Source organism: Maylandia zebra, linkage group LG17 (assembly GCF_041146795.1).
Source record: "Maylandia zebra isolate NMK-2024a linkage group LG17, Mzebra_GT3a, whole genome shotgun sequence".
NCBI lineage: Eukaryota > Metazoa > Chordata > Actinopteri > Cichliformes > Cichlidae > Maylandia > Maylandia zebra.
In genome coordinates, this window is record NC_135183.1 from 971,748 (window position 1) to 986,767 (window position 15,020).

The 15,020-nt window shown below is 44.1% G+C and overlaps 1 long non-coding RNA gene across 3 annotated transcripts in view; it reads right to left on the reverse strand.

The window, feature by feature from the left end:
• LOC101481724 (uncharacterized) overlaps positions 1 to 15,020 on the reverse strand; it is a 59,574-nt gene that overhangs the window by 15,583 nt on the left and 28,971 nt on the right. For all 3 annotated transcript variants that reach the window (XR_013093988.1, XR_191746.5, XR_013093989.1), the window contains exon 3: positions 2,117 to 2,171. This is a non-coding gene — a long non-coding RNA (uncharacterized LOC101481724). The remainder of the gene's footprint in view (positions 1 to 2,116; positions 2,172 to 15,020) is intronic.

Here is a 15,020-nt window from a genome sequence, read left to right on the forward strand (position 1 = left end):
ACCAATAAGTGATCCATCAACCAACGACTGCGGGCATGTAGAAACCCATTATTTAGTGCAAAACGCTGATGATGAGCGCATACACAGCCATGCGTATAAAAGATGTTTTAAGAACACAAGTGGTGCTGTGTGTGTGGATGTGAACAGACAATATGCATGACTGTGTTCACCATCTTCAGTGCTGAGTGCTCTTACTGTCAGGACTCTCAGATTTGACTTGGAAATGAAGCGTAATCAAGGCCCACTCAGAGTTTCACTTGAGAAGCTATTTTACATTCTGGTGCCTTTTCGATTAGTCTGGTGTGACCTGGACTGTACCGGCCAATGGGCAGTCACTATCATGGCAACACCTTTATTTGAACCTGACACAAAGCGTCCTGTGCAATTACAGGTAGCAGCCAAGGATACATGACAGTCCAGGCTGTGCGAACAAAGTGTGCGCTGGCAGCAGGTGGAATCGTAGCACCATGTCTCCATTACTCCGGTTGCTTCTTACAAATAATGCCCCCACAGCTCCATCACATTCAGATTCCCCCCACAGCAGGAAGCAGTGGTATGCTTTCCATTACCATTTACATTATCATGTCATTACTCATCATAGATGAAGCTAGTTAAGGGTCACCATAACTATCCAATGAAAAAACTGTTACTATTTAGTTACATCAAAGTCAGTGCAAACAACAAATCTAGAAAAACACTGTTTTAGTTTTTTCTATACTGATTGGTTCAATTGTGTTTTTTATGTTGTAGAAGATGTCAAAACCAGCTGTTAACATTTAAGTGTAGGCCTGAACAATGCTAAAGCACACCAATGAACGTAATGCGTCCCTTTTTAACCGGCGTTTATGCAGTCAATGGTACATGTAGGCAAAAATTAAGCATTAGAAGTTGACACAGTGACTGCATTCTCATCTCCTTGTATGTGCCTGACTACTGAAGAGCCTGAATGTTTCTGAAGGCTTTTGGAAGGTCACAGTCCATGCACTTCACTTAGACAGCTCGCTGGCAAACACATGCAAACTCGTGTGAAATTATTCCTATAAATGGCTGAATAATACTGAAAGTGTGAAATTACTGGATGACTGACATGCTTAGCCCTAATAATGAAACTAGAACAAAGCACGGAGAAAGACACCAGGAGACAGAGTTATATTGAGAAATCTTTGTAGGCGTTCTGCCAGCAACAAACTGTACATCTGTCATGCTGACTCAGAAAAATTACACATGCATTAGGCTGTAGCTTCATTTCACTTTCTTGCAAAAGTGTATTTGAGGAAGCATCAGGCTGTGGCTAATTTAAGACACAAAGGGTGTGTAAATAAAAGAAGAAGGACTTGTGTTCTAGCGAAGAAGGAACCATGAGCCTGGAGCCTATCCCAGCTGTGTTAGGGTGAGAGGCAGGGTGGAAAGGTCGCCAGTCTGTCGCAGGGCTGACACAGACAACCATCCACACCCCCCCGTGCTGCACTTCTAATTTATGTTAATAAAATATTAGTGTTGTGTTGGTGTGGCGTTTGTATGTTCTCCCTGTGTCTCTGTAGCGCTGCTGCTTTCTTCATTTTCTTTTTCCCTGTTTTTTTGTAAATATAGCACCAATGAGTCAGATCAAGGTGCTTCACTGTAACGTAAAAACAATAATACAAAGAAAAGCCCCAAATAATCAGACCACCTCCTAAGAGCAAGCATTTGGCGAGAGTGGGAAGGAAAAACTCCCTTTTAACAGGAAGAAACCTCCAGTAATACAAAGGCTGAGGACTGTGAGGGGAGGGGGAGTACGCTGCTTGGTAAGAGACGCCTAAGAAAAGCCTAGCTAGAACTTTAACGTGCAGCTGAAACTAATTTGATGACTCAAAGGTTTCTATGATTCTAAACACTTTGGCAAACAAGACTCACACTAAAGAGGAATATGGCTGCGATCAATAAATAAACAAAGAATATAAACGAGGACTAAGTAGAATCATTAACAGCACTGAAGTATTGTACGACAGCTCTGCTGTCTGAGACCAAGGACAGTTCGTGTACATCGTGTTTATATATTTACTGTCAACCTGAGAGAGAGCTCAGCGTTATGCAACAAATATACAGTGTGCTGTATCAGAAACATTATATAACTTACTGAGTCCAATGCTGTAGTTACATCACAGCCTCTCTGCTCTGGTCTTCTTCAGCTTCTGCCAGGGTAGAAAAACAGAGTCAATACACCTGCCACAGAAAAGTGTCATTGCAGAGATGAAGAAGTAGGGCTGTGCGATATGACCAAAATCTCATCTCCCGATATCAGACATCTATCGTCCGATAACGATATAAATCACAAAAATGTAACATTTTCTGTAAATTCTGTGAATCTCGGGCAGCTCGACCTGCGTGAAGTGTTTCCTGCTGGACGTCGTGTAGCTGGAGTCGAGTGTTTTAACCGATGCATGAAACGATACATTTTTAGACATAAGTTGTAACGGCGCCGTTTTCTTTGTGAGTATTTCTTACACGGCGTGCTGCGGGGAGAAGCCTGTTCTAACGTTTGAGTCTAAGGTTTATTTTTTAGCACCTGGCGGCTCTTTTTTACTTCTCATCCGTAAATACTCTGCTCTTTCACGTGATTCCGTTTATTTTGAAAAGTCTGAACAGGATCTTGAGCTTTATTGTGAAAGGTTTATGTGGAAATTAAACAAGCAGACACGCGATGGTTTTACCGTCGTTGTTGCTAACGACAACGCATAAAAACAGGCGCTTGTCCGTCCGTAGTGTGGTTATATTAAATATAAGAGAAAGAAGAAATGAATATAACCACTACAGTGACATCAGAACCATGAAAACATATTGCCGTAAACAGTTTACTTTGCGACACCACGAAACAAACGACAGCGTGAAATGAAACGATAGATGTTTTTGTATCGTCATCTGATATATATCGTTATATCGAGCAGCCCTATGAAGGAGAGTAAGAAACACTGCAGATCACAAGTTATTCATCTGCTTTTGACTGTGACACATACTCGCGTCTGATCTAAGGGACGGCCCGTGGCCATTAGTCAGGCTGCTTACAGGACTGGCCTGTGGACAAGCAAAACAGGACATGAGCAAGGAGCCGCACAAGAACCAGCGAAACGGTTCCATGTTCCTCATCAACCACTTGAAAAGCGCTTTGACCCAAAGCACCACCAGGACCACACATGAGTACAGCAGGATGAGATCACAGCTACAGACTATCAGACGCTTGACCAGCACAGAGACACGCCCCTCTGTGACACAGCCTCTCAGCTGATACTTCCAAGTCAAACAAAGCGCTCGGTCGCTGCCGGTCCCCGCCCAGCAGGAAATGATGAAAGGCCGCCTCGTGTCACACCTCTGGCTCCTGTCTTAGGGCGCTCCTTTGAACCAAATGAATGGTCAGGTGTCAGATTTTGCTGTGGTTGGTGAAAACAAGCAGTGATTTCTCACTTTTACCAGGCTAAGCAGGTAAAGTGAGAGGAGGCTGGGCAGATAAAACATCAGAGAGCTATGAGGTCACTCAGCTGACAAGTGGAAATTCCCTCATTAATTGAATAACATGGAAGGACAATAGCACTGCTTCCATCCAAGTTTCAGTCATTTGACACCCAAGAATTGAAGTTACTGCTCAGAAATGACACCTCAGTTGTTGTGTCTTTAGGGTTTGTACATAGGATTATATTACAAGAAAGTCAGAATTCAAGATTTATGGTTGTGATGTCACAGATTTAGAAGAAAAACGGTGAGATTCACGTACAACAAGATGTCAGTCTAACTCTCCAAAAGCATAGCAGCTCCGATGGACTCGTCCCAGGAGGAGGAAAAAGACACACCAGGACGCGTCTGACTCCCTACCTGCGTTTCTCATCAAGACTCCTGGACTTTCACTTCTCCGCTCTACCCGACACGCACGCTGACACGCACGCTGACACGCACGCTGACACGCACACTAACACAACCCTGCTCGACAGCCTCTCTCCCTGTGCTGCCTACCTGGCATTGACAGCAGAGCATTACAGAGACGTGGCGGGTTAATTGTTTATGGCTGGGCTGGGTCATAGCAGTGGATCCTGTTACTTTCCACTGACGTGAGTTCATGGAGGTAGGCACGCAGGCAGGTAAACAAACCCAGGCGAGGTGAGTGCATGGGGCAGTGCAGCGCGCTCACACACACCCACCTCCACGGGCACTGTGAACAAGCCGAGCATTAATGACATCAAATCAGCATCAAGCTGCTGTAGTGCAGGTCACTCACCATCTCTTCTGCGTGTACAGCAGGTGACCCTTTAGTGTTTAGTTACAAGCCTCCTTTTTCTTCAGAATGCGGTAACCGCCTCCTTTAAATCCCCAAAACACCCACACTGTGTGTGCTGGCCCCATGTGACGCCATCCTCTAACTGAGCAGCTTCGAGTGTGATTCCTGGCTCTCGCTGTGTCCTGATAGTGACGGATTTACAGTTCCCGCTACTCTCTCCTTCTGTGTGTGTCTCTTGTCCTACAAAAATGGGTGTATCTCCCTGAAAAGAGTGAGACAAATGTGAGTAAGAAGCACACCCACATGAAAAGCTCACTTTCCCTCCCTCCCTCCCTTTCAGTCTGGCTGTCAGCATTTCCTCCAGGATGCACACTATGACTGTGATTTATAGTGTGTTATATACTTGTGTTCTCTATCCAAGCAGCTGGACAGAATCCCAGCAATGCTGGGGAATAACAGGAGAAATGGCTTCCCCCTCACATACTGTATGGGACTGCACGGGGAACTGAAGCCATGATCCCGGCAGCGTTGGCGGCGTGCTCAGCCTGTAGAGCTACACACAGCGGGACCACACACAAACCCCCTTTAGCTCTGTAGTAGTCAAATAACTCCCAGTTCCTCTTGTGCTCCGTTAGTCTCCAACATATGAACTGAATGGTAAACAGCAGGAGAATGAAAGCAGTCGAGGGACTCCATGAAAAGAGTCGCCGTCTCCATGGCAATGCCAGAGGCAAAGAGCGCCCCCCCCCAAATCGCCGCAATCCTTTCTGTACACATAGGGAATTGTGGGAAAGCGGATATGGGCCACATAACCTCTCTGTCGGGTACCAGGCACATCTCCACTCACATCACTACACTTTGACTACATGCAGGTCAGAGGTCATGGTCAGGACACCAGTTTGACTTGGTATGAACTGTTACAGACACAAATCCCACTTCTACAGCTGATTCTGACCCGACACCTTACCATTGTCACAGGGTTTCAGTGTTGCAGACAAATATCAATGAAACAGACACAAAATCCAATATATCACCTTAAGTGTTTTTTGTTTGTTTTTGCCTTTTCTCATGTAAATAGTGAAATTCAGCCAGAACTACATCCACAGCATTGCTCAAAAACACAACTGCAACCTCTCCAAAGTAATCTAGCTGTCGCTCTGCAAACAGCAACCTGGCAAGTTCCCCATCTTTGCTAAACAAATACTTGTCTTTTGATGTAGGAGAGTCTAATTCTACTGTAATGTAGTCACCAGGTTAGTGCCTAAAATGACCTTCTCTTTCTCTTATCACGTTCCTTTAACCTCGATGGAAAACGTCCCGAGGAAAGGCGCCAAGGAGAACTCACAAGGCAACTGCAGCTCTTACAGGACACTGGGCTATTGGATGGTGTGATGGTGGTGACACGGGTCGTGCTCATGGTGAATGACAGCAACACGCAGCACAGACCATAACTCCAAATTTATAGTTGGAGCTGCTGTGGCTCTGGTGGAGCAGAAGAGGATCAATCCCTGATACAAAGTCCGGCCTGGATGCCGAAATATCCTTGAGCCTGGACCCAGGCTGCATCCACTAAAGTGTGTGTGTGTGTGTGTGTGTGTGTGTGTGTGTGTGTGTGTGTGTGTGTGTGTGTGTGTGTGTGTGTGTGTGGGACTGGGTGAATGAGACTTGTAGTTGGAGGTTGTAGTGTAACTTTCTGACTTTCTGTGACTGAAGTAAGTTACAGATCATCCTGAGAGCAGCCAACACATCAACACAGCAACTGATGGTGTGCTTATCCTGAACTCACTTTGATATACGCCGCTCCCTCGCTATAACGCGGTTCACCTTTGCGGCCTCGCTGTTTCGCTGATTTTTTTTGTGCAATTTTGCATGTTTTTATTCCCAGCACATTGTGTTCTGCGTCCTGATTGGCTGTAGACCACCGTCAGTCTCGTGCCGTGTCTGCTGTACAGCACAGAAGCGTTCAGCTTGTGTACTGTACATAAATCTTCGATCCTAGCAGTGTGACTCTGAAGTGCTGCACTGCATGTTTGTAAGTTTTTCCCCCAACAAACAACAGTGTTGATGAAACGTCATCACCTGCGGGTTCCTTTGGTTTCTTTCTGTAATACTGGACTCATTTTCTACAAGGTTTGAACTTTGAGAGTTTAAACAAGACAGAAAAGTGTGAAAATGTTCATGCCTGTCTAACAAAAGTGTGTAAAGTGTGTCGTGAGGGGTTTTACAGCCTTAAAACATCTATAATAATTGTAAAAAATAAAGTTGGCTACTTTGCGGATTTCACTTATCGCGGGTTGTTTTTAGAACGTAACTCCTGCGATAAACGAGCGACTGCTGTAACTCATAACAGCTTTTATGGATTTGTTTTTTGTCCCACACAGCAACCACTTCATACAGAGCACATGTTATTACAAAAAGGTAATGTTCACAGTTCACCTATAAAGTGACTTTAAGGTATGGGTCATGGCATGCAATGAAAAAACATTTCCATGAGCTGCATCCCTTGTTGGTCATGCTTATGTTTATGGAAACAGTCAAAGAGTGTGTTGCTGTGAATTGTGGTTCAGCATTATCCGTCCAACCTGCTAAAGAAGGTAAGAAGGAAATAATAATAATAATACATTTTATTGAAGAGTGTCTTTCTAAGGTCACCTTACAAAGAGAAAAGAAACTGTCGATTACAATAGATTAAAACTGACAACAAGTAAAATCTGTATTAAAGTGAGTAAGCCAGTTTAAACAAGTAGGTTTGGAGCTGTGACTTATCTGGTCTCTAATGGGAGTCCGAGTTATGACCCGAGCTGCAGGATCCTGAAGAAGCTGAAGTTTATGGACGGACTTACTGGGGAGACCAAATAGGAGGGAGTTGCAATAATCAATCCGGGAAGTAATAAGACTGGACGAGGACGGCAGCAGCATGGGGAGTAAAGAAGGGACGAAGTCGGCTAATGTTATGTAAGTGATGCAGACCGGGTTATGTAATTAATGTGAGACTGGAATGAGAGAGTACTGTCAAATATGACAATATTAATGCAGAAACTGTGAGATCTGGTTAAGGTAGAGGCCGTGCCAACGAGTAAGACTTCTGCCTTATTACTGTTAAGTTTGAGAAAGAACCAAGATCTGATCTCCATAAGACAGTTAGAGAGGGAGGTAAGTGGGAGGGATGAATTAGGTTAGGAGGAAATGTAGAGCTGGGTGTCATCAGCATAACAATGACAATTGATATTATATTTTTGGAATATACAGTGGGGCAAAAAAGTATTTAGTCAGCCACCGATTGTGCAAGTTCCCCCACTTAAAATGATGACAGAGGTCAGTAATTTGCACCAGAGGTACACTTCAACTGTGAGAGACAGAATGTGAAAAAAAAATCCATGAATCCACATGGTAGGATTTGTAAAGAATTTATTCGTAAATCAGGGTGGAAAATAAGTATTTGGTCACCTCAAACAAGGAAAATCTCTGGCTCTCACAGACCTGTAACGTCTTCTGTAAGAAGCTTTTCTGTCCCCCACTCGTTACCTGTATGAATGGCACCTGTTTGAACTCATCATCTGTATAAAAGACACCTGTCCACAGCCTCAAACAGTCAGACTCCAAACTCCGCCATGGCCAAGACCAAAGAGCTTTCGAAGGACACCAGGAAAAGTATTGTAGACCTGCACCAGACTGGGAAGAGTGAATCTACAATAGGCAAGCAGCTTGGTGTGAAAAAATCAACTGTGGGAGCAATCATCAGAAAATGGAAGACATACAAGACCACTGATAATCTCCCTCGATCTGGGGCTCCACGCAAGATCTCATCCCGTGGGGTCAAAATGATCATGAGAACGGTGAGCAAAGATCCCAGAACCACACGGGGGGACCTGGTGAATGACCTGCAGAGAGCTGGGACCAAAGTAACAAAGGTCACCATCAGTAACACACTACAACGGCAGGGAATCAAATCCCGCAGTGCCAGACGTGTTCCGCTCCTGAAGCCAGTGCATGTCCAGGCCCGTCTGAAGTTTGCCAGAGAGCACATGGATGATACAGCAGAGGATTGGGAGAATGTCATGTGGTCAGATGAAACCAAAGTAGAACTTTTTGGTATAAACTCAACTCGTCGTGTTTGGAGGAAGAAGAATACCGAGTTGCATCCCAAGAACACCATACCTACTGTGAAGCATGGGGGTGGAAACATCATGCTATGGGGCTGTTTTTCTGCCAAGGGGACAGGACGACTGATCCGTGTTAAGGACAGAATGAATGGGGCCATGTATCGTGAGATTTTGAGCCAAAACCTCCTTCCATCAGTGAGAACTTTGAAGATGAAACGAGGCTGGGTCTTCCAACATGACAATGATCCAAAACACACCGCCCGGGCAACAAAGGAGTGGCTCCGTAAGAAGCATTTGAAAGTCCTGGAGTGGCCTAGCCAGTCTCCAGACCTCAACCCCATAGAAAATCTGTGGCGGGAGTTGAAAGTCCGTGTTGCTCGGCGACAGCCCCAAAACATCACTGCTCTCGAGAAGATCTGCATGGAGGAATGGGCCAAAATACCAGCTACTGTGTGTGCAAACCTGGTAAAGACCTATAGTAAACGTTTGACCTCTGTTATTGCCAACAAAGGTTATGTTACAAAGTATTGAGTTGTATTTTTGTTATTGACCAAATACTTATTTTCCACCCTGATTTACCAATAAATTCTTTACAAATCCTACCATGTGGATTCATGCATTTTTTTTTCACATTCTGTCTCTCACAGTTGAAGTGTACCTCTGGTGCAAATTACTGACCTCTGTCATCATTTTAGGTGGGGGAACTTGCACAATCGGTGGCTGACTAAATACTTTTTTGCCCCACTGTAGATAACGAATAAAAGAGGCCCTGATACTGAACCCTGGGGCACACCAGCAGAAACAGGATAGAGACTTGAAGAGTGTGATTGAAGTTGGATAAACTGAGTGCGGTCTGAGAGATATGAGGTGAACCAGGCAAGGGGGGTGTGACTAATGCCAGTGGATGCTAATCTGCTCAGGAGGGTGTTATGAATATCAAACGCTAAGATCAAGCAGGATGAGGTTATTAGTGATCCTTAACAAAGCAGTTTCTGTACTGTGATCGGGGCGGAAACTGTTGGTAGAGATGATTCACTGAGGTATGAGTGAAGCTGGGAGGCAACAACTTTCTCAAGGATTTTCAAAATAAAGGGGAGGTTTGATATTCAAAATGATTGGGATCTGCAGCAGGCTTTTTGAGAACTGGAGTGACAGAAGGAACAATTCCAGTGTTAGGGGCAGAGTGGATAATACTGATGATGAGGGAAGACCAGCTTTAGCTAACAGAAGCACAGAAACACTTTTTGTTACATGTTCACTCAGTTGGGTCTCGTGCCTGACATCCAGTTCCAAATGTGTGTCCCAGCCACAGCTTTCTGTCTCCAGGAGTATCTGGGCCACAGCAGTAAACATAAACACAGCTGGTGGCTGGTACAAGGAGAAGGTGAGAGCAGGAGCACATATGCTGTGTCTCCAATTAGAGAGCATGATCCATGACTACAAACACACACGGCTGGGTCAGACCTCAATAAGAGTGTGTGTCTGAAACAGAGGGAAGAGAGCGCGTGCACACGTGTGGCCTGAGCGATGAGCGGGTTTCTCACTAATGAGGCTGAACTCTGCTTTAACTCCCGCAGAGATTCACCTTCTGATGGAATGAGGCTGTGTCCACACATGCACACGTACCGGAGAGCACAAACAAAATGGAAGAACAGGATGAAGACGTAAAGCTGCCAATCGCCTTCCCCTGTAGGCGGGGATAAAGTTCCCCTGAATGGGATGTTGTTGCACTGCAGGGCAAAGACACAGCAGTGCCACACCCAGTCATTCACAGACTCCAGGCTCCAGGAGGGGAGAGAAAATGCTGCGAGACGTAAGGAGGTGGAATGAAACGGCGCAAAATAGGCAGAACTTCTTCACTGCACCGCCGACTACACGCACACGACCTCCACAAGGAAAACCGGATCTCAGTTTGAAACGGAAAAACTTCCAGAACAGCCATTTAGCTGTTTCATCCTCCACTTATGTACAAAACAAGCATCGTCTCCAAATTTGGTTTCTATCAGTTACATTACAAAGCATTGGTTTAGCTCACCGGGATGAGCGGGCCATATGGCTGAGAGTGAGGGCAAAAGTTCAAATCTGAGCCATGTCTCTGCTTTCCTTTAGAAGAAAGACAAGTGGATGATGTTTGAAGGCAACTCTTTAACATGAATGAAATGCGTGACTGGAGATCAGCATAAGAACCTGCAGAAGGAGCTGCTGGGTGGATGGTGGGTGCACAAAACACTGAAGCCTTCTGCGGCTCGGTACATTAATGCAGCCCGTACCATACTCTGTCTGCCTCCAGAGTGTTTCTGTTAATGAACCACAATCTTTGTATAAAGAGTTAGCGAGTGTGATCCACCATGTGATGGTGTCACAACAGCCTGGACATCAGGGCTGCCACAAACGATTATTTTGATAGTCGACTAATCAGATCATTGGACGTGAAGCGCAGCGCTTCTTGCACCAGCAGCATCTGCTCTTATATAACTATCATTAGCTTACAGCTTTAAGTGTTTAAGGTGCTCACTAAAAATAAAGACAAGATGATAGTTTATTAAACTTTTAATGACATTTGCAGATTGTTTTGGTGAAGTTTAATAAACTCAGCCGTCTGCTCCTTGCTATCTAAAATATAACAGGACACCGGAGTAAGTTCTGGAGCATCTCACACTTCTGATAATCAGTTTTCTGTTTGACGTTTATTCAGCTGCGTGAAAACTAACTTTAATCTCAGCCAAACCGATTTACTCAGGAACAAATAAAATACTAAAAAAAAGCCAAACAATAACATTTTAAAGTTATGAGTAAGTGTAAGTGACTTATAAATCATGTTTAACCTAAGTAGCCAAAGACCACGGGGGTCAGAAAACGACATGCCAGGAGTTCGCTGTTCTCGCCGGCTCTAGAGACCCTCGAGCTCCCGGCTAGCTATCGAGCTAGTGGGTAACAGACGTCTCCGAAAAGGTCGGAGCACTTTTGCAAATATGTGATGTCTTGATAAACCGAGGAGATATTTGAAGTTTACACAGCTACATTCTGAAAATATGTTAAAAGTTTATTTTGTGACCCAGAAAGAATAATAAGAGTAATATTAAAACAAGTAGCTGCCGCCATTGTTGGAAACTGGAATTGGCTGGGCTGCGCTATGAATTCTGGGATAGGAAAACATCAGACGTTTACAGTGTGAAAGACGAGACTTCAAACTGGGAGTCCTGGGTCGGAGGAAACTGATCCCAACTGCGTGACTCAATCCGGCCTAAGCCAAACACACTGTACTCATGGCCTATTTTCAGTAGCTCCCCCTGGAGTGGGTGTGTCCACATACAATCAAGGTGTAATAATACCTCAGTCACAGCTTAAGTGATGAACATGTGAATCTATCAACAACTATAATAAAACATACACAAATGTGAAAGGGGGTCATTCTACATATCAGCCATTATTTTGGTGTCTTTTGATGGTGATAATACTAGAACATATTTTTAGGATATGATGTTACTCCTACTCAAGCAAAAGATCCAAGTACTTGATCCACACAGGGAAAGAAAGTTAATCAGAATTTAGAGTTTTCAGTGGCCTAATTACATGAAAACAAGCTGTGTAAACCTGGAAAGTACAGACAGAACAATAAGTCATACACAGCGCCAACACTCACACTGCGTCCTCGCTCCGCTCACTCCTTTCCCCTTCAGCCTCTCTGGCTCTACGGCGCCTCATGCCTGTGTGCTATCATTCATAGTGCAACACTACTCAAAGTGTCATCATACTATCTGTGACTCAACAGGCTAACCCCCACCTATGCCTCCCATCCATCTTATCTATCTGCACTCGGGATTTTAGAGTGTTTGTATGAGAGAGCTCTAAGCCAGCCACACTGCAGACAAATGCTGCGTCCTCAAATAACAGAACAGTACACGAAGCATTAGAAGCATGCCTGTGGTTCACCCTCACACAGCGTGGGCTGCGTGTGTGTGCGGCAGGTGCGAGTACACAGAAGGAAGTGACTTGGAGATCCGGAATTCCATCGGAATTCAGTTTCGATGGTGGGAAGTCGTAAATTGCATGACGCAGACTCGATATAATCATCACCACACACCACAGCTGACCCTTTGTGTGTGTACACAGAACATACGTGTGTGTTTGTCCAGCCAGCCGTGCGCTCACGTTGAACCTTTACCCACTTCTGTGTCACTCCATCATAGTTCCGCTTCCATGATTTTCCTGACTCTTACACTGAAATGAAAAGCGCTCCGAGGTGTTAGCCGACTGATGTGTCGGGCACGCTCAAATAGAAATTCAGGTGAACGGTGATGCTTACGTTAATTTCACGCTGGCACTATGGAAAACAGTGGATCAGACCACACCATCGCATTATTGCAACGATGTCCATGGAACGTGTGATTTCATTACCTGTGAAGTAACTATTTCAAAGACGTGCACCGGCTGGGTCTGTGACCTCTCACTGTCAGCAACCAGCTTCAAAGCGACGTTGGTGCATCGAGATGCTGATGAGATACCGATAAGGCCGAATCCGTCTGTTTGCTGCCGGTTAGCAGTAAAATACAATCCAGTCGGCATTAACGTGAAATCCGTTTGTGATAATACAGCGATTAGCTGTAAAAAAACAACACTGCATACACAGAAACTCAGTTAAACTGAAATTCACATCAACTTCTCACACTCTCAGGCCGGCCTCACAGGTCTGAAGCACAAACAGTTACAAAAAGACACTCAGCACAAAGTCAGCTTGCTTTTTTATATATAATCAGAACAAAACCAACTGGCAATCTGCTGAGACAAGGACGCCATCGCAAAGACGACGAGTTGAGCTCATTAGCACAGATCAGTTCAGATCTGTAAATGTTCAAACAGCAGCCATGGGTGTGGTTAGGTCTATAGGTGATTTTGAAAAGTTACAGTAGGGGTGGTTAGGGTGGGGGTGTCACACAGTTTGCATGTATGATTTCAATATTCTCCTCCTTATATTTTCACCTTGAGAAAGGAACTCATTTGCACAAATACATATGCAACTAATCTCTGTCTCTCTTCCACAGCATGTCTTTATCCTGTCTTCCTTCTCTCACCCCAACCAATCACAGCAGATGGCCCCGCCCCTCCCTGAGCCTGGTTCTGCTGGAGGTTTCTTCCTGTTAAAAGGAGTTTTTCACACTGTTGTTGTGATTTGGCGCTGTATAAATAAAACTGAATTGAACTGAAAATCTTACATAATCTTGTAAATACTGGCAGTACTTTTATCCACACCAAAACAGTTCCTGCGAGTCCAACACATTAGTAAATCTTAGTACAATCAGTTTTTAGGGGCTTTTTTTCTACCAGCTGAAATTAGCATTTTATATAAAAACAGTAAATTATTCATTAATTTCTCAGACCTGATGGATGGGTCCATCTTTCATACCGTCTACTTTGAACACATACTGTTCATGAATACAATCCCAAATAGTGTTAGCAGCTACAGCTAATATCTGCTGATCACTGTCAGCCCAGGTTGCTTCTGTTCAATGTGCTAATTTAGCATTAGCATCAGCCTCATATAGCGTTTATCATCCTTACTGTCACTGTTAGCAGAGTCAGCGCCTTAACGTTTACACCTGAAACTACCTGAAAGGCTCAACCCTGTGGTGAAAGGGTATATTACAATAGATGGACTATATATTTTCTAGCAGTTCTAAATGCTGTCTCTCATTATACAAATATATTCTCTAGGATTAAGCCATGAAACACCAGCTTGCACTTGTCAGATTATTCAGATGGAGTGAGCTGTGGAATGCATCAAGAATAGTTGATAGATGATTTGGAGCATGTTTAAAACTGTGTATCTAATATATATGCATATTTGTGTTGTTCCTAATAATCACCATAATAACGCTGGTCCACGATCAACACTGTAACGTTGTGATGTCATAGCGTTGGAATTTGTAGGAAACCTTTGTTGATATAAAAGTCTCTTCTGGAACAAATAATGAGACTTTCAGGTGTTTTCTTTATTAATCTATGAGCTATAACTAATATATTATAATCCTGGGTTTCATGTTAGCCAAATTTAGGTTACTCCAGTTGGCTTTCTTGTGATGTTTTAAGAGCATTAGCTAACTTCCTGGCTAATGCTAACAGATGACATCAGCTCCAGTGTTGATTCTGGACAAACACTCTGGTGATGCCACAGGAACAAAGTCGACACGGGGATCAGATGGCGTGATTGAAACCCTCTATATGTTTAACCACAAATCTGAAACAGCTCTCAGCTGTGATATACTGCGACCAGCATGCAGGGGAACAAACTGCAGTGCAACAGATGAGATATTTGTGCTTTTCTCCTGGCTGGTGAGGATCACTCGCTGCTGCTTTTGCAACACGCTGCCTGCTCTGTCTTGTCAGTGTCGACGTTACCACGTATGAATTTGTTCTTTTCACTGTGCGAGAAAATAAATGTGTGGCACTGAGGACGTGTGAATAGTGCCAACTGTGTGAGCTCTGTTTCAGTTTGCAAGAAACCCCACACCTATGTTTTATTGCAGAAAGGACCTACATACCCAGCTAGTATATATGTCACTTCACCAACAGCTCAAGATAAATTTTAAAGCTTCAAACACTTTGATGTACTTCCTTTCTTTCACTTTATCTGTTCCGATCAGAGTAAACACCCACTAAACCAAGCCCTCAACACA